The sequence below is a fragment of the Oryctolagus cuniculus genome, chromosome 8, assembly GCF_964237555.1.
Source record: "Oryctolagus cuniculus chromosome 8, mOryCun1.1, whole genome shotgun sequence".
NCBI classification, from domain to species: Eukaryota; Metazoa; Chordata; class Mammalia; order Lagomorpha; family Leporidae; genus Oryctolagus; species Oryctolagus cuniculus.
Window position 1 is genome coordinate 55,691,518 of NC_091439.1, and position 21,134 is coordinate 55,712,651.

At 39.8% G+C, this 21,134-nt stretch overlaps 2 pseudogenes; one reads left to right on the forward strand and one right to left on the reverse strand.

The window, feature by feature from the left end:
* Positions 1–13,322: 13,322 nt before the first annotated feature.
* On the reverse strand, positions 13,323–14,570 carry LOC100338335 (5'-AMP-activated protein kinase subunit gamma-1 pseudogene; annotated as a pseudogene).
* Positions 14,571–15,361: 791 nt separating this feature from the next.
* Positions 15,362–17,756, forward strand: LOC100338584 (ras-related protein Rap-1b-like; annotated as a pseudogene).
* The last annotated feature ends 3,378 nt before the right edge of the window (positions 17,757–21,134 follow it).

Genomic DNA, 21,134 nt, shown 5'->3' on the forward strand with positions numbered 1-21,134 from the left:
AAAAAAAAAAAAAAAAAAAAAAAAAAAAAAAAAAAACAATGAAATCCGGTCATTTGCAACAAAATGGAGGAATCTGGAAAACTTCATACTGAGTGAATTAAGCAAGTCCCAAATGGACAAATATCATATGTTCTCCAAGATCGGCGACAACTAACTGAGCACCAAAGGGGAAACCTGTTGAAGTGAAATGGACACTATGAGAAAGAGTGACTTGATCAGCCCTTGTCCTGACTGTCGAAGAACAACTTAATACTTTATCTGTTTTAGTGTTTTTTGTTCTACTTAATACTATTGGTTGAACTGCTTAATTAGCACAGGTACTCTGCTATGGGATGCAGGCTTCCAAAAGGCAGCTGCACCAAAATGCCTGCCCCAAAACACCTTTTCTGGAGCTCTTCATTTCAAAGCAACACTCTTCTCATGTCCCACATTCTACCATAAGCACATTTCCACCACTGTTATTTTGCATTTCCTTTCAAAGGCAAGAAAACTTGCCCCATACATGGTCAAGCTCTGGTATTCAAATTCGTAGTATTTGGTCTTGGGTTCCAAGATGGCAGAGTAGGGAGGGAGCTACTGCTCTAGCCCAGGAGAAGATAGCTTTAAAAAAAAGTGGAGAGAGTATAGTCTCAGAGAAGAGTTAGGGAGAAAGCAGAAAGGAAACACTACCAAAATTAAAGGGACATGGTGGACATACATAGAGGGTGTGGGTGCCTAGGCTCAGGACTCCAGAAGCAGAGCCTATACACCAGCATTGGAAAGGGGGTTGGGGGTGAGACCAGACTGCAGCAGCCCAAGCCACTGGCAAAAAAAGCTGCAAGAAGAACCTAGAGGGAACCCACCTTGGAACCCCATGGGGAATAGTGTACTGGCTAAACTAGAGGAGGGAAATAAAAAAAGGACAATCACTTTACATCCTGTAACAAGGCAATAGAGCAGGCACCATTTTAGACATATGTAACAGCTGTGCCAGCTCGTGTCTGCCCAGCAACAGCCAAATGGAGACCTTGACTGGTGGGGAGAACTAACAGGGAGATAGGAGCCTGTGACTATGTGAGGCTTCTGTACTGGGACTGTGAAAAAAAACTGAGGAAGTATGGGAGGGAGCATGGCTGGGACTCTGGGCACTCACACTGGGAGAATCCACACGCTCAGGGCTTCCTGGAGAGAGACATTGCTGGGGAATCTAAACTTACTTTGAGGACTGCACAGATCCTTTGTGTGCTCCTTGGGACAGTGGATGAATATTATAGCCACTGGGGCTAGTGCTAAGGCACTGGTCTCCATTAAGTAGAGGAGCTCGGCTGAGCAGAATAACTTTCCCTTCTGATAAAAAAGAGAGAGAGCGAGATTTATCATGCCAAACCTGGGTGTGTCAACATAGGCATTTGGGTTCTAGGAGTTCCTGAAAGCATGGAGAGAGAAAAAGGATTAGAAAACCTGTTTAGTGAAATATTAACAGAAAACCTCCCTAGTTTGGAGAGATAAAAGGGCATCCAAGTACAGAGAACACACAGAAAACCTAATAGACAAGACCAGAAAATATCCTCAGCACAACACATTGTAATCAAACTCACCACAGTAAAACAAAGATTCTAAAATGTGCATGAGAGAAATGCCAGATTACTTTCAGAGAATCTCCAGTTAGATTCACAGCAAAAATCTCATCAGAACCTTATAGGCTAGAAGAGAATGGTGAGATATAGTCCAAGTCTTAAGAGAAAAAAACTGTCATCCCAGAATATTATACCCTGCAAAGCTCTCATTTATTAATGAAGGTGAAATAAAGACCTTCCCTAACAAAGAGAAATTAAAACAATCTGTTGTCACCTGTCCAGCCCAACAAAAAATGCTTAAGGATGAGTTGCACACAGAAACATTGTCATCACTATGAAAGAAGGTGAAGGAAGAAAATGAATCAGTGAAAATTCAAAGTAAAAAATGAGAATATTTTTGGGAGAATGGCAGGAAAAGTCATTACATATCAATAGTCACCTTGAATGTAAATGGCCTCAACTCCCCCATTAAAAGGCACAGACTGGCTGAATGGATTTTAAAAAAATCTATTTGCTGCCTGTAAGAATCACATTTCATCAGGAAAGATGCATGCAGACTGAACGTTTAAGGGTGGAAAAATATATGCCATGCCAACAGAAACCAAAAAGGAGTAGGTGTAGCCATCCCAATATCAGACAAAGTAGACTTTAACACAAAAACTGTTAAAAGAGACAAAGGAGGGGACTGGTGCTGTGGCACAGCAGGTTAACACCCTGGCCTGAAGTGCCAGCATCCCATATGGGCACTGGTTTGAGACCTCGCTGCTCCACTTCCAATCCAGCTCTCTGCTATGGCCTGGGAAAGCAGTAGAAAGATGGCCCAGGACTGGTGCCATGGCTCACTAGGCTAATCCTCCACCTGTGGCACTGGCACCCCGGATTCTAGTCCTGGTTGGGGTGCCAGATTCTGTCCCGGTTGCTCCTCTTCCAGTTCAGCTCTCTGCTGTGGCCTGGGAAGTCAGTGGAGGATGGCCCAAGTGCTTGGGCCCTGCACCTGCATGGGAGACCAGGAAGAAGCTCCTGGCTCCTGGCTTCGGATCAATGCAGTGTGCCAGCCATAGCAGCCATTTTGGGGGTGAACCAATGGAAAAGAAAGACCTTTCTCTCTGTCTCTCTCTCTCACTGTCTAACTCTGCCACTCAAAAAAAAAAAAAAAAAAAAAAAAAAAAGATGGCCCAGGTCCTTGAGCCCATGCACCTGTGTGGGAGACCTGGAGGAAGCTCCTGGCTCCTAGATTCAGATCAGCACAGCTCCGGCCATTGTAGCCAACTGGGGAGTGAACCAGCAGATGGAAGACCTCTCTCTCTCTCTCTCTATCTGCCTCTCCCCTCTCTATGTAACTCTGACTTTCAAATAAATCTTTTTTTCTTTTTAAAAAAACTTATTTAATAACTATAAGTTCTGAAAGTACAACTTTTGGATTATAGTGGCTCCCCCCCCATAACCTTCCTCCCATCTGCAACCATCCCATCTACCACTCCCTCTCCTATCCCATTCTTCTTCAAGATTCATTTTCAATTATCTTTATATACAGAAGGTCAACTTGGTATATACTAGGATTTCAACAGTTTGCACCCACACAGATACACAAAATATAAGGTACTGTTTGAAGATTAGTTTTACCATTAATTTGCATAGTACAACATATTAGAGACAGAGATCCTACATGGGGAGCAAGTGTACAGTGACTCCTGTTGTTGATATAACAATTGACACTCTTATTTATGACACCAGTTTTGTTTATGTGATCCCTTTGACACTTACTCCTATCATCATGATCAATTATGAACTGCAACTGATCACTTTGACTAGTAAGATGGCATTGGTACATGCCACCTTGATGGGATTGATTTGGAATCCCATGGAACATTTCTAGCTCTACCATTGGGGTAAGTCTGAATGAGCATGTGCCAAACTATACATCTCCTCCCTCTCCTATTCCCACTCATATTTAACAGGGATCACTTTTCAGTTAAATTTAAACACCTAAGAATAATTGTGTGTAAATTATAGAGTTCAACCAATAGTATTAAGCAGAACAAAAAAAATTACTAAAGGGAATAAAATAGTAAGTTTTTTCTTGACAGGACAAGCACTGATCAAGTCATTGTTTCTCATAGTGTCCATTTCACTTCAACAGGTTTCTTTTTAGATGCTAAGTTAGTTGTCACTGATCAGGGAGAATATATGATATTTGTCCCTTTGGGACTGGCTTATTTCACTCAGTGTGGTGTTTTCCAGATTCCTCCATTCTGTTTCAGATGACCAGATTTCATTGTTTTTTGCTGCTGTATAGTATATTATAGAGTACATATCCCATATTTTCTTTATCAAGTCTTCTGTTGATGGGCATTTAGGTTGATTCCATGTTTTAGCTATTGTGAATTGAGCTGCAATAAACATTGAAGTGCAGTCAGCTCGTTTATCAAATAAATAAATCTTTAAAAGAGAGAGAGAGAGACAAAGAAGGGCACTATGTAATGATTAAGGGATCAATTCAACAGGAACATGTAACTACTATAAACATATATGCACCTAATTACAGGGCAACTGGCTATTTAAAAGAAATGTTAAAGGCTTTAAAGGGAGAATTAGACTTCAATGCAATAGTAATGGGGGACTCCACTTTTAGCAATGGACAGATCAACCAGAAAGAAAATCAACAAGAGAACAGCAGATTTAATCGATGCTATAAACCAAATGGACCGAACAGAGATCTATAAAACTGTCATCCTACAGTCGCAGAATGCACATTCTTATCAGCAGTGCATGGAACTTTATCTAGGATTGACCACATATGAGGCTATAAAGGAAGTTTTAGCAAATTCAAAAAAAAATCAAAATCATACCATGCATCTTCTAAGACCACAATGGAATGAAGCTGGAAATCAGCAACTCAGGAATCTCTAGAGCATATGCAAACATGGAGACTGAACAACATGCTCCTGAATGAATAGCAGGTCAAAGAAGAAATCAACAGAGAAATAAAAAAATTTCTGGAAACAAATGAAGACAACAACATAACATATCAAAACTTGTGGCATATAGCAAAGCAGTGTGAAAAACAAAGTATATAGCAATAGCTGCCTACATCACAAAACTGGAAAAGCACCAAATAAATGAGCTAAGTGTATCTCAAGAAAAAAACAACAGTAAACCAAACCCAAAACTAGTAGGAAAAAAGAAAAAAATTAGAGAAAAAAATCAAAAAAATTGAATAAAAAATATAAAAGATCAGCAAATCGAAGAGCTAGTTTTTTGAAAAAATAAACAAAATTGACACACCATTGCCCAACTAACCAAAAAATGGAAAGAGAAGACCCAATTCAATAAAATTAGAGATGAAAAAGGAAATGTACAACACACACCACAGAAATAAAAAAAATAATCAGAAATGACTATAAAGAGCTATATACCAACAAACTGGGAAACGTAGAAGAAATTCCTAGATACATATAAGCTACCTAAATTGAGGCATGAAGACATAGAAAACTTAAACAGACTCATAACCAAGACAGAAAAGTCAAATGCTTTGGAATAAATTTAATCAAGGATGTCACAGATCTCTACAATGAGAATAACAAAATATTACAGAAAGAAATAGAAGAAGGTACCAAAAAATGGAAAAACCTTCCATGTTCATGGTTTGGTAGAGTCAATATTATCAAAATGTCCATTCTTCTGAAATCAATTTACAGATTCAATGCAATACTGATCAAAACACCAAACACATTCTTCTCAGATCTAGAAAAATGATGCTGAAATTCATATGAAGACACAGGAGACCTCGAATAGCTCAAGTCAGCTTATACAACAAAAATAAAGCCAGAGGCATCACAATACCAGTTTTCCAGACATACTCCAAGGCAGTTATAATCAAAACAGTCTGGTACTGGTACAAAAACAGATGGATAGAACAATGGAACATACTAGACACACCAGAAATCAATCTACACATCTACAATCAATTTATATTTGGTGCTCACAATCTTGTCTATGAACAGTCTTCTCTTTCTGGAAGATTTTAGGTGCTTGTCATCATCCATGGTGTCTGAAAACCCTTGATGCTGTCTTGATGATGTGCCGCACTGCCAGCCTTTTTCCTTTATTGCATGTGACGCTCACTGGGCTCTTCAGCCTTCATTGCCGAGGAAGCTCCAGGAAATCACTATTGTTGTTTCCTGCTGAATTCTCATCACCTAGCACCAGGTCTGGCACACAGTAAGTACCCAATACAAAGTGAATAAACAACCTCACAGCTAGGTGAACAGGGGTGTTTTGGGGTAATTGTTCTTTTCTAATTCCCTCCCTATTTCTCTTCCACTCACAGGGACACCATCAGTTTTCCCATTTTCTTATAGCCTTCCAGTTTTACTTCAGGTCTCTCTGTTTTACTTGGTGCAAGATTTCATTGACTTCATTTTTTTAAATTTTTGGTGCATTTATAATTTCTATGATAATGTGTTTAAATATCCAATATTTCTTCTTTGATTTTCTATATGCTACTTATTTACAAAATGGAATATATAGTATTTTTTGTTTCAAGGATATATAGTATCTTTTATCCTTTTAAAAATATTTAAATTTTAAAAATTATTTATTTATCTGAAAAGTAGAGTTGCAGGGAGAGAAAGAGAGAGAGAGAGAGAGAGAGAGAGAGAGAGAGAGAGAAAATGAATCTCTGATCCACTGGTTCATTTCCCAAATGGCCACAATGGCTGTGCCTGAGCCAGACCAAAGCCGGGACCCAGGAACTCCATCTTGTTCTCCCATATAGGTGGCAGAGGCCCAAGCACTCCAGCTGTTTTCTGCTGCTTTCCCAGGTGCATGAGCAGGGAGCTGGATCAGAAGTGGAGCAGCAGAGACTGTAATGGTGATGTTGCAGGCAGCAGCTTAACTCTCTGTGCCACAATGCCAGCCCCTTTATTTACTTGAGAGGCAAACTGACAGAGAGAGACTGGAGATGGAGATGGGGATGGGATGGGGATGGAGATGTGCCAGTTCACTCTCTAAATATGCACAACAGCCAAGGCTTGAGCAGGCCAAAGCCAGGATCCAGGCACTCCATCTGAGTCTCCTAAGTACGTGGCAGGAACCTAAATAGTTCAGCCTCCATTTGCTGCCTCCTAGGCACATTAGCAGGAGGCTGGATCAGAAGCAGAGGCAGAACTTGACCCCAGACTCTGCATTACGATATGTAGGTGTTGCAAGCAGCAGCTTAACACACTAGGCCATAATATCAGCCCCACATCTTTTATCTTTGAGTATGTTATGATATTTGTTTGCTTTTTTTGCTTTTATTTTCTCAAAATTTATGTACAAAGCAGATCAGTTTAATTCTTTTTGGTTTCCCACTTTGGGAGTTTATACTTCAGCCTTCTCTGTTCAGCTAGGTTGCTCACCAGACATCCATCTGCTTTCTTTACTCTCCGCTGTAATCTTTCTTTTCTATGTCCTGCAACTTTGTACCTTCTGAAGATTGCTTCCTTGCTATTTTAGAGGAGTTGTGAGAGGGACTGGTGGTAGGTCTATGTTTCAGCCTATTAATTTTGCAAGAATGTCACACTAAATTTTAAATTAGAGGTTTTAGAATTAGGCTGCTTTCTCATAAATATTTGAGCACAACATGGAAAAATATTCTTCAAGTACCATGAATTATATGAATGGTGTTATTTTTTTATTTTTGAGAATAAATATCTCAGTAAACTGTCCTACAATCAAAAATATTTGCTTTAAAGGTGTAAATGAACCTCCTGGATATTTTTAAAATATTCTAGGGAAATTTTTGAGTATTTAGATAAATTTTGATGGAAACATTTTCAAAAATCCCCAAGACAAAGTAAAACGTAAGGCTTATCTACCTGAAATGAGCAGAAAAGGGAAGAAAACACAGTATCTTTAAATATTATTCTTCCATAGGGTGAGCATTTGGAACATCCATTAAAAGGCCACTTGGAGTACCCACATCCCATTAGGGAGTGCTTAGGTTTGTCAAGGCTCCACTCTCAATCCCAGATGCATACTAATACATACCCTGGGAGGCAGCAGGTTATGGTTCAAGGTGTATAGTTCCTGCTACCCCACCCATGTAGCAGACGAGGACTGAGTTCCTGGCTCCTGGTTTTGGCCTGGCTCAGTCCTGGCTATTGCCAGCATTTGGGGAACGAAATAGTGGATAGGAGATCTCTGTCTATCTTTCTCTGTCTCTCTGTATTAAAAATATTTTTTGAGGGGAGAGCAGTCATTTAGCTTAGTGAATAAGATATCCATGTCCCACATAAGGACACCTGGGGTCAACTTTTAGCTCCAGATATTTTTAAAAAAAATATTTATATATCTGAAAGGCAGAGTTACAGAGAGAAGGAGAGGCAGAGAGAGGGAGAGAGGGAGAGAGAGAGAGATCTTCCATCCATTGCTTACTTCCCAAATAGCTGCAAAAACAAGCGCTGGGCCAGGCCAAAGCCAAGAGCTTCCTCTGGATCTCCCACATGGGTGTCGGGGGCCCAGGGACTTAGTTCATCTTCTGATACCTTCCCAGGCACATCAGCTGGATCAGAAATGGAGCAAACAGGACTCAAACCAGAACCCATATGGGATGTCAGCCCTGCAGGCCCCAGCTTAATCTGCCTGGCCCCAGCCCTGGCACTTGGTTCCAGCTTCTGACCAACACAAACTTTGGAACATGATGATGATTGCCTGAGTAATTGGGGTTCCTGCCACCCATGTGGAGACCTGGATTCTGTTCCTGGCTCCTGGTTTCTGCCATCCCTCACCAACTTTGCCTGTTGCAGACATTTGGGAAGTAAACCAGCAGATGAGCAAATGGTAGATCTCTCGCATTCTCTCTCTCTCTCTATATATATATATCTATTCTCTATTCTCTATCTCTATCCCTATCTCTATCTCTATTCTCTATTCTCTATCTCTATTTCTATCTTTCTTCCTCTGAAATAAAAATGTTAAGGTATTATGCTTCCATGTGTTTGTTTCACCCTGAAACAACTCAAAGTCCTTGTCAGTAGTGCTTTTCATCTCAGATTGGATGCTTACACTGCAGATCATTTTGCTGCCTCTGGGAGGAGCTGTCTGCAAAGAGTTTAATGAATCAGCTGTCACCGCTAATACACTGAAAATGAAAGGAGTCATTGTTCAGATTCATTGTCTGCTAGAAGTACAAATGATACAGTTTAGGTGAAAATTGTTTTTTCTCATTAACCTGAAGTCCTCAGTTCTAAGGCAGTGGTCTTTCACTTTTTAAACAATTTGCTTTGAAACAGTTGATTGATGTACATATAGAATATTAAAAAGCTAAGTTGCATTAAAGATTTTAAAAGATATGTTCCCTCCACCTCTTTCACCCTTCTTAGCCATGAGTTCAGTTGCTGACATGCAAATTTCTAGAAAAATTGACACACACAGCCATCTTTTGATTAATGAATTTTAGATATTAACTGACTTCTGTGTTAGCTCAGATCTTCCAAGAGCCGGCTGCAAAAGCAGACATTTACTAGGAAAGTCCCCTTGAGGAGAAATGGAGACACAGTGGTGATACAGTGTACGAGCTGACAGATTGTCACGCAGGATGCCTCACCAAGGACAGGAGACAGAGAAGGGAGGAGGGTGGGGTAGAATCAATTTGGGCTGCAGAGCAGTTCTAAGGGAATATTTGCAAAGCTGTTAATAAGTCCTCAAGCCTCAGTCTCCCTTCTGAGGCCGCCACTGTATCCCAGGGACTGACCTACCACAGTATACCTTTTGCTCCTAGTCATTTGCTGAGGATGGCCCATAGCTAAGCATGGCCTCTGTGTGAGAGTGGTGATGGATTTCACAGTGCAATGGGCCCTTTGGCCACTTATGCCCCTGCAGCTGGATATCTGAGAAAGGGCATTCTCATGCCTGCTGCCACTTGCAATATGATAGCAGAGGGTTTCACTTACTTTACACAGACCCCTCCTTTCATTGTTCCCTCCAATATAATTATACACACATTTGGGTTACATCCATTATCACTGTTTTCATTATTAGGTCAGTGTAATTTTGCTCATATCTGAGCCAGATAGTACACAAAATTATGTTTATCAAATAATTTGTTCCTAAGGATGTTAATTGCCTCTATTTCCCTCTTTATTTTTCTTTGAATTGATGGAGAAAATTTCCCTCAATTTTCCCTAACTCTGTAAAATATCACTCATTATAAATTTCTATTGTGTCAAATTTGTATCAAACCTGCTAAGTTTAGAAGTGAGCTGATAAATATTTAACAACCAACTCTCCCGGAGTTGGGGTAACATTCTGTCTTTTATTTTAGAGAGAGAGATCTTCTATCCCCTGGTTCACTTCCCAGATTCCCACAACATTTGAAGACAGGCCAGGCCAAACCCAGGATCCAGAACCCAATCTGGATCTCCCATGTGGATGGCAGGGACTCAGCTCTATGAGTCATCATTGCTGCCATCCTGGGTGTGCATTAGCAGGAAACTGGAATCAGAAACAGGGCCAGAACTCAAATCCAAGCCCTGAGATATGGGATGTGGGAAACTCAAGTGGGGACAACCTTGGCAACAAACAGCTACTCTTCTATTTTTTCATGGTGTAAAACATTCCTACAATCGTAAGTTACAAGGTATTCATGTGATGTCACTGAATGTGGCATTGGGAAAAGAGATGCACAGTGGGTTCTGTGAGCCATGCTCAAACAGGCTGTCTCTTACCACAGGACAAACAAGTTCATGCTCTTGTACCTACTGAGATAATGCTTTGGGACCCCTCTTCCTCCTGCTCCAATGGGAACTTCTCATCCTTCACATCTGCTGGAACCTCAGCTGTCCCTGCATTTCTTTATTTTTCTTTCAAGTCTTGCATCTGATGTGATGCGACATATCCTCCAGTTACTTCTGATAGAGGCTGTACAAGAGGCAAGAGGCTTCCAGTTCTACTCAGTGTTACGTTTGCAAGCTTGCATCCTGGTATCCTTCTATTGCTTTGGTCAGTTTCTTGGAAGTCTAATTCAAAGCTTGTATCTCCCTAGAATTTTGAACAATGCTATTGAAAAGTCTGATATCAGTATCTCTAAAATCTGCTGAATGTGACACTTATTCTCTCTATAATTTTTTCCTATCTTTGTTGATCTGCACTTCCTTGAGAACTGACTCAGGTAAACATCTTACCACCGTGGCAGTGTTTCCATCTGGACAGTCAGATATAAATATAGATAGCCCTTTCAAGAGCAGCCATCTTCATCTATTGTAGATATCCTTCGATGGCCTTATTGATACTTTCCTTCTTTCATATTTTTATTTATATTTTGATTTTTTCTAACCCTTCTATAAGACATATATGGGCATCTTAGATTTTTAGAAATACTTTTCTTTCTTATTTCCCTTTTTTTTTCTTTTGTCCCTTTTTTTAGCTACTTCCTCAACTTCACCTGGCAAAGTTTCCACATACTTTTTTTTTCCTATTACTCATTTGTAATTTTTAAATATTTTGTTTTATTCTCTGATAATTCTATTGTAGTCATTTTTTGTTGTTGTTCCTAATGTCTTAACTCCCTAAGGATATCAATCATAGTTTCATGGTCTCATTGAAGTTTTCTTCTCCTTCATTGTTTCTTCTTTCAAAAAACTTTCTTCGTTAGTTCTTCAAAACTTGTTTGTGATCCTTCTCATCCTTGTGGGAGACCTGTTTTAAATACCCAGCAATCTTTGCATGGCCAAGCTCTAAAATATTGATTGGAAGTTCTGGAGGCAGGTAAAGGACTTCCATCAGCACATGTCTGGAGGACCAGAGGAGTTTTCCATTTTGGATGCCCAAAGGTTAGAATCTGTAGATCTTTTCTCTTGAGTAGTTTAGCTTCTCAAACAGCTGCTAATCCTCTGCCTAAAGACAGCAGTTTCAGTGCTGGCATTTGGAGAACATTGAGGGAAGTGACTCTCTTCTACTTTGTTTATAACAGTCTTAGAGACTTTTGTTTAAACATTAATTGGGGGCTTACTTTGTAATAGGTACTGAGAGATATTTGGTAATCTTAAGAAGGAAGGGTGATGCTACTGCAAAGTTTGCAAGCTCATGAGCTGGCCCTGTATTCAACTCACTGACATATTAGGAAGGTAGAAAAAGAACCCAACATGTTGTAAAACCATCTACTTCACAGCACCTGGGTGTTTGGCACCATTTCAACAAAATAGTTCGTTGAATTTTCCTCTGGTCACTGATTTGAAGCCTATCGACTTAACCTTTTGTTATATTTCATACAAGGCTCTACATCTTGGAACTTTATCTTTAAAATAAGATTCATGCTTCGTTACTATCTAATGACTACTGTGAAATTGATGGCCACTCTTTGTTTCTAAAAAGACTCAAGGGGGTTATTATTTTCCTAATAAAAGGTCAAGGGTTACCTCAGCTTTGTTGAACATGGGGAGAACTTGTAATAAACTCATGCAGACACACAGAAAGAAAGTACCAAGAAGAAATTCATAAAAATCTATTTATGTTCTATTATTAGGAAAACTAAGAAAGCATTAATTTGTAAACTTTCTTGCATACTAACAATAAATTAAAATGCCACTAATCCCCACCTTCCTGCATATTCCACATGGCTCCAAGTTCCTTATTTCATTTGACTTTTGCAAATAAAAATTTCATTGTTATGAAAAAGTCATGAATTGACAACTTGACGGGTATATCATTTTGGTTGTTGGTACCTAGCCTTCCTGTGCACATCAAAAAGGCAGCTGAGTCTCTGGGTAGGAAACTCCTCATATTTGCTGCTATTTGCTCAGGCATTGGGTGACCAAGATCACTACCCTTTTATGTTTACTGTCCTAGACTATGTGCTCTCTCAATATTTCTTGCACAAAGCCTGAGATTGCAAAAAGGGAAATCTATGCTTTACTCAGAAGTTTACAGTTCTGTATGGAGAAATTAGCACTTACTTTTTTTTAATTCAAAAAATTAATAATTTCATACATTCAGAAATGTGGCATACAAGTATGGACTTCAACCAGTTTCTCCAAAAGGTAATATCTTCTATAAACCATGCTACAATTATTAAAACTAAGGTGTTAACATTATTAATATTCTGTGACTAATGCTCTTCTTCCAATTTCACCAAATGTCCCACAGATTTTAAAACATCCAAATTGATTTGATAATAAGATATAGTCCCCGGTTGCCCCTCTTCCAGGCCAGCTCTCTGCTGTGGCCCGGGAGTGCAGTGGAGGATGGCCCAAGTGCTTGGGCCCTGCACCCCACGGGAGACCAGGAGAAGTACCTGGCTTCCAGCTTCGGATCAGCGCGGTGTGCCGGCCGCAGCGCAGCGTGGCGGCCATTGGAGGGTGAGCCAACGGTAAAGGAAGACCTTTCTCTCTGTCTCTCTCTCTCACTGTCCACTCTGCATGTCAAAAAAAAAAAAAAAAAGATATAGTTGATAATGTGTAGTTTTGTTTGTTTCTGCCATGAAGAGAATCTTAGTTAATCTGATTTGCCATGAAAAGCAATAACTTTGTGGCTAACCAGCCTGCCCTCCTCTCCTGCCTACCCAGTCCCTTTACAAGAACACATCACAGGAACCCCAAGGCCTTCCTGTCCACAATCCTCACTTGCATGATGGGAAATGCCACTAACTGGACTCAACTTCCTTTACACAGCATGAAAGAGGATGAATAAGGATATCTCTACAAAGTATTCTGTTGTGCTATTATGTTAGGATAGAGTCATGGCAGAGACAGTCAGAGGCAAAGGTGGGTGAGGTCCTGGGATCTCTTAGAGATCAAAGTTTGCCAGATGGGGACAGAGTTCACAGATCACCCAGAAAGGGGCTATGTCTAAGAGAACAGGGGCTGAGTCATCTAGGCCAAAAGTTTTTCTCAGGTATGTATAAGGGTAAGGCAGCCAAACATTCATTATCCTCCTTCCCTCTGAGCCTCCACCACTCCTGAGGGACAAGGGCAAGGGGCTGCTCAGCAGTGAACAGTCAGAATTCTCCCAAGGCTTCATCTTATTCCCAGAGCTTGTGCCAGGCAGTGAATGGACATATCCTCTGTATGACGTCTCTCCTGTGAGTACTAGGGCCTGTAGGATGTCAGGTATTGATACAATACCCTTGGTCACATCTGGTCCACCACTGCAAGTCAGTGAACTCTGCTTCTGCCAGTCTGTTGATGATGGCCTCCAGAATCTCACACAGGTAGTGCTTGAGGACAGCCTCACGGTACTGTGACCAAGGCTGCAGGGCTTTAGTCACAGACTCATCTGGTTATTGTAGATCTTTGCTGCTGCCAGAATGCTAACTTCAAATTTGGAGTAGATGTGACCCACAAGCCCTTTCTCATCCACCACTGGCAGGGCTGAAACTCAATACTGGACACAGATGCCCAGAGCCACAAAGATGGGGGTGTTTGTGTAGACCATAGCAATATTGGTATATGTGCTATTCTGTAGCTCTTCCAGAGATTTGGACATGAATTGCAGCTTGAGGAGGTCAGAGATAAATTTGAGGATGCACTTGTGGATGAGGACAAACAAGGTGTTGCCTATTTCCAGGCCAATAACTGGCAGTCTGTGGGTCTTGTTTAGAATTAATGAAGAGAGAGCATCAAACAAGCTGGCATTAGGAGAAATACAGACAAGTGGTTTGAAGGAATCTTGTAGGTACACTTCTCTCCAAGTTTCTCTCTTAGGTTCTTCTAGCTCATAGATTTGTAACAAGGTTGATTTATAGCAGCAGTGCAAGATATTGATGAAGTCAGCAACAATCAGCTTGCCCACTACTTTTCTTCTTACTTTCCTACAAAGTGGAGCTGGCACACGATCAGTCATCCACACAAAGAAAGCCTTCTTCACTTGTAGGGAAGTGTCAAATACAACGAGTTTGGAGCTTTGGAGGATCAGGTCATAGCAGCGATGAGACTCCATGAAGTGAGTGTACATGCAATTGTTGCATTCTGGGGTGTCTTAAGTATGCTCATTTTCCAAGACTGGGCACCTATCTGAAGAAGTGACCATCTCCATTTTATGAGGTACCTGCTTGGCTTGTTCACTTTAGGAATGATAACATACAGTTTTTAATTTAAGATTTCCCTCTAAAATGTACCTACCACCTGAGATCATTTTGTGGTCTTAGAGAAAACACTGATGTTCTCACATTGAGGCTATCTCTAAATCATCAGTTGTGTGCATAATGTTATAAAGATAAATTGGTAAATGAATGGACTGAATGTGTACCCCCAAAATTCATATATTGAAATCTTAATCCCCAAAGTGATGATATTAGGAGGTGGGCATTTGGAGCAGAGGACCCTCCTCATAGTAAGTAGTCATGAGGGTGTATTTTGAATCACTGTCATGTATACCACAATTTTGCTTATCCATTTCTCCATTGATAGACAATCTAGGGCTCTTTCCACATTCTGGTTGTTGTGCTATGCAAGTGTCTATCGGAATCCTGTTTTCAACTCCTTAGATATCTACTCAAAAGTGAAAATACTGGATCATATGGTTGTTCCGTTTAGATGTCATGGTTATTTTAATGTTGTTTGTCACCTTCCTTGTATTTCGTTCATATCTGAAATGTCATCACTATGCTGTACTCTCTCTTTGCTTTAAGATCTGTGAATTTCATAATTTTAGATATTCTTATAAACACTGGGAATAAGAAAGCAGGTTAGATAGTAACTAATAAAAAGTAGCTGCATTACGTCAGCTTCATTTCTTCATGGTCAATAGTAGATGACTTATAATTTACTACATGACTCAAATAAATAGACTTACAGTGATTTGAAATTTGCCTGGTTTTGGAGAGCGGGGCTGAACGCCTGACGTCAAGGCGACACCGCCAAACCTCGCCCAGAGTCAGGCGTGTAAACCAGCCGGAGCGGCGGCTGCGGCGGCGGCAGCGGCAGTACCGCCATAGCGCCGGGAGCAGTGACCCGGAAGGAGCGCAGGGCGACGCCGGCTGCGAGGACCCGGTGACAGCGTGAGAGGGTACTAAATTTTAGAAAGGTTGCATCATGCGTGAATATAAACTAGTCGTTCTTGGTTCAGGAGGTGTTGGAAAGTCTGCTCTGACTGTACAGTTTGTTTAAGGAATTTTTGTTGAAAAATATGATCCTACGATAGAAGATTCTTACAGAAAGCAAGTTGAAGTAGATACACAACAATGTATGCTTGAAATCTTGGCTACTGCGGGAACGGAACAATTTACAGCAATGAGGGATTTGTACATGAAAAATGGACAAGGATTTGCATTAGTTTATTCCATCACAGCACAGTCCACATTTAATGATTTACAAGATCTGAGAGAACGGATTCTTCGAGTTAAAGACACTGATGATGTTCCAATGATTCTGGTTGGTAATAAGTGTGACTTGGAAGATGCAAGAGTTGTAGGAAAGGAACAAGGTCAAAATCTAGCAAGACAATGGAACAACTGAGCATTCTTAGAATCTCCTGCAAAATCAAAAATAAATGTTAATGAGAGGCCGGCGCTGCGGCTCACTAGGCTAATCCTCCGCCTAGCAGCGCCGGCACACCGGGTTCTAGTCCCGGTCGGGGCGCCGGATTCTGTCCCGGTTGCCCCTCTTCCAGGCCAGCCCTCTGCTGTGGCCAGGGAGTGCAGTGGAGGATGGCCCAGGTGCTTGGGCCCTGCACCCCATGGGAGACCAGGAAAAGCACCTGGATCCTGGCTCCTGCCATCGGATCAGCGCGGTGCGCCGGCCGCAGCGCGCCGGCCGCGGCGGCCATTGGAGGGTGAACCAACGGCAAAGGAAGACCTTTCTCTCTGTCTCTCTCTCACTGTCCACTCTGCCTGTCAAAAAAAAAAAAAAATGTTAATGAGATCTTTTATGACCTAGTGCGGCAAATTAACAGAAAAACCCCAGTGCCTGAGAAGGCCCGCAAAAAGTCATCATGTCAGCTGCTTTAATATACTAAATGTGCTGTAGCTCTGAGCCAGGTCTGAAGAACTGTTGCCCAATTCAACAGTGCCAGCATTCCAACTTTGTTAAAACCTACCAACATCTTAAATGGACTTTCCTGTGGTGGTACCGTTTAAAAGGCGGATGAAAGCTACTCTACCAGTTTGCACATTCTAATCATTTTCCAGTATCACAAGAGAGATTTTTACTTATGTAATAGCCCTAGAGTATGCAGCTGGTAAAACCAGAGGCTACATCCAGTATTACTGCTAAGAGACATTCTTCATCCACCAATGTTGTACATGTATGAAAATGGTGTACTGTATACTTTAACACGCCCCATACTTTGTATCGGAGAGTACAATAATGTAAATCCTAAAAGCACCACTATTTTAGCATAATAAAAGAAAGTCCAAAGAGCTCCTATATAGACTACTCCAGATAACTTCGCTTCTTTGATACTTGTAGCTTATTGTAATTTTTTTAAGAAATTCGAGGTCATTATCATTGTATTGTACAAAATAAGCACTTTAACACAGCTATATAGTTTTTTTAATTTTTAAAAAACCTGTGGAGACAGTGATCTTGTCTTTAAAATATGATAGTCCTTTCAGTATGATGTCTTAGATTAAAGAAGTTGCCTTTAATATCTGTTGGGAAGGAAATGTCCAGACTTTTCAAATCTCCTTATTATATGTTTCCTTTTTTGTTTACATAGGGAACAATGTTTATAGTTGTGTGTACAGTGGGGGTCTACAACAAGAAGTGTATATTTTCAAACAGTTTTTTAATGATTTAACAGTTTTTGTAAATCATTTTCAGGCTTCTGCAGCTGTAGATTCTCACTGTGAATCCCTTGCTTGCTCATGCGTAAGTGTATTTGCAATACCAAATATACAGGTTTAGTACTTTTGCCTGTTAGTGAGTGTTTCACATGTGTAACGTTTTGGTTGAGATGTTAAATGGTGGACGAGTACTGTGGATGTGAATGTGGGAAGTAATTTTAATCATGTGTAATTGGTCACAAGGCCTAATTTGCAGTAATTATTGCTGTTTTATTTACCAATGCCTTGTTGCTTTGTATGCATTAACGTTTGGGTGTAAAGATTGTGTGTCTATCCAACAGGGAGCCACAGTATTTAAATTGACCAACCTAATGTTACAACTACTTTGAGGTGGCCAAATGTAAACTAAAAGCCTTAATTAAAGTGGTGCAATTTTGTATAACTTAGCATCAGTAGTTCAATAAATTTGGATTGCCATGCAAGGGCTTGCATTATAATTACTTGCCACTTGGAAAAAAAAAAAAGAAATTTGCCTGGTTTTAACTTGTTGCTGTAAACATATTGAAATTTAACAGCACCCACACATTCATAGTATTTTTGTTTACAATTTGGTTATTTTATAACATCATTCTTCTGTGCTCCTTCCTAACTTTCAATGCCACTTTGTCTTTCTCAAACACAGACTTAATCTTGTTGGCTTTATATATGTCACCCATTCTTGGCTCATCTCTGTGTTTTTAAGACTGTGTACTACTGGATCATAGACAAGTTCTTCCAAGCTTTGATTTCCCCAAATTCCCAGTTACACAATCCCTGTTCACTCTGGATGACTTAACATGTTATAAACATGCTGACAATTTCTACAACATACATTATACCCACACACCCTTTCATGTCACTGTGCCCTTCTCTGTAATATGATCTTGCACTTCCTCCTCTTTAATAACTCAAATTACTTCTTAGTACAGATTTGCCCTGCCATCCACACATGCTGTCTTTCCACAAGGTGCTTTGTTAGTAACTTTACAGAAGCACTAAACTTAGTTTTCCTTGTTGTCTGGAGGTGTGTGTGGGGTGCTTATTTACAAACACTTGATCTCCTGATCTGTTAAACACTCTTTAAAGGAAGAATCACATCTTCATCTCTGGTTTTTCTACAGTTGGCGACATTTTTAAGTCAAAGTTGATCAATGAAATTCATGCAAAAGGAATATCTATTCTAAAGTAAATTATAGAAAAAGAATTGTTTATGTTTGAAAAAAGTATATAAGACGGTTTAGTCTATTTGTGTTGGATATTGTCTATATTGAATTAACTAAGAAACACTCAATTTTACAACAGTAGTAGATAATGTAGGTTGACTGAAACTACCATATTATTTGAAATATTTAAATCACATCATTCCAAACTGAACTCAAAATTGAGTGGTCTTCCTTTGCTTCCAAGTAAGTAGTACGTGAGATTTTGAGTGAAAAATAGCATGTGTTTTCTAATAAAGTTGAAATGTGGGTTAAGATTTAGAAAGAGTTATAAGGGGAAATCTAAAAAGAGAAAATACAATAGAAGAGAAGTAAAAGACTAAATGCACAACAACCAATTGGGCAAGTACACAATAATGATTAAAGAGTCATTAGAATAGAAGAGATGTTAAGAAATACAAAGAAAAAAATCCTAGTCATCAAAATTAGAAATAGGAACAGTCAATTTAGGTTTTGAGTTGAAGATTTTTTGAAAACACTGTTTTTAATTAGAGAGAGAGAGAGAGAGAGAGAGAGAGAATCTCTTGCATTCCCTCCACAATTGTGGTTCCCTCCACAAATGCCTACAATAGCCAGGATTGGGCCAGGCTGAAGCCAGAAGCCTGAAATTCAGTTTGAGTCTCCCGTGTACGTGGCAGGGATTCAAGTACTTGCGTCATCATCTGCTGTCTTCCAGGACACACATTAGCAGGAAGATCACTCAGAAGTGGAGTAGCCAGCACCCCAGACAAGCCCTCTGATATGAGATGCAAGAATCCAAAGTAGTTGTTTAACAAACCTCAGTACAATACTGCTCCCAAATTTCACAACATAAAGTCTTCTACCAAATTCATAAGAAAAACCCAGATATACAACTGAAAAGTAAGGAAAAGATGGGAGCAGCTCATGAAAAATGAAATGCAATTGGCCCTTAAACCTAGGAAAAGATATTCAAAGTCACTCAAAAATTATAATTAAAGCACTACTGACAATATTTTTCCATTCTTAAATTGGCAAAGATGCGAAAATTTCATAACAATGCTCAAAGTATGAGTTTGTGGTTATAGTCTTCCCCACAGATAGTAGGTGTAGAGATTGGCTTGATAAAACAGCCAAGGAAAATTTAAAATTCTTTATTTCTTTATTTAAGAGAGAGCATGGGGTTGGGGGAGAGAGAAAGCGAGAGAGCGAGAGAGAGAATTTCCCATCCTTGTTTCACTCCTCAAATGCCTGGGAGCTGGGGACCCAGTATAATCCAAATCTCCCAAGTGGATGGGAGGGTCCACGTTCCTGACCCATCAGCTGCTACCTCCCAGGGTGTGTGTTAGCAGGAAGTTGGAATTAGGAGGAGAGCTGAACTCAAATCTAAGCACTTTGCAGGTTTCTTAACCACTCTGCCAAGTGAATCTAATTACTGTATTTCTCTACATAGCTATTCTACTTCTTAGGATTTTGTTTTCTTCAGACACACTTATGTAAGTGCATAATAAACTATGTTCAATGTTACCAGTTGAAACTTTCTTTAAAATAAAGATAGGCAACAATCTAAAGGCCTTCCTATAGTCTTTTGGTTAAGTAATTATGGTTCAACCATTAAAGAAAGTACTGTGTATTGTTTATAAAAAAAGAATGAGAAACATTTCTGTATGTAGGAGCGGAATAATTTATTTTAATAAAGAAAGCAAAGTGTATAACAGTGTATATTGTGCTGTCATATGAAGTTTTAACAGTTTAACATATATGCAACAATAAACAGACTTTAAGAACACCTAAGAAACTGATAACAATTACTGCTTTTAGAGAGTAGTTAAAAGAAAGTTTTGAAAATAAGTCTTTCCCTACCTGTCTTTTGTAAGACTTGAATTTTGAAACTTTTCAATCTGTGTCATACATGTAAAAGAGGTCCCTGGAACTCTCATACACTGTTGGGAGGGAATGTACATTAGTACAGTCATTCTGGAGAACAGTATGGAAATTAAAAAACACACCTAAAATTTAGGTGTTAAAAAAAAACACCTAAAATTTAAACAACCGTATAATCTAGCAATTCCACTGCTGTGTATATGCTGAAAAGAAAGGAAATCAGTATGTCAAAAAGACATCTGTACTCCCACATTTATTGTGGCACAATTCAGAAAAGCCTAGGTATGGTATTAACTTAGGTGTTTGTTGATGGATGAGTGAATTATTTAAAAAAAAATGGTAACAGAGAGAATGTTTGGCCTAAGAGATTAAGAAGCCTGCATCCCACATCATGCTGGGGTTCAATTCTGGCTCTGGCTCCTGACTCCAGTTTCTCACCAAAGCAAACTCTGGGAGACAGAGGTGATGGCTCAAATAATTTGGTTTCAGTCTCCCATGGGGGAGAATTGGATTGAGTTTCCAGCTGCCAGCTTCTATCTTGACCCAGTCCCAGCCATTGTGGGCGTTTGGGGAGTAAGCCAGCAGATGGGAACTCTCTCTTCTGTCTGCTCATCTCTCTTGCTTTTTCTCTGAATCTCAAATAAATGAATAAAGCTGTTTTTGAAAATGTAAAATGTGATACAAACATACACATAATGGAATACCATTCAGCCATAAAAAACAATGAAATTCTGTCATTCTCAGCAACATAGATGACATAGTGTGTCCGACACT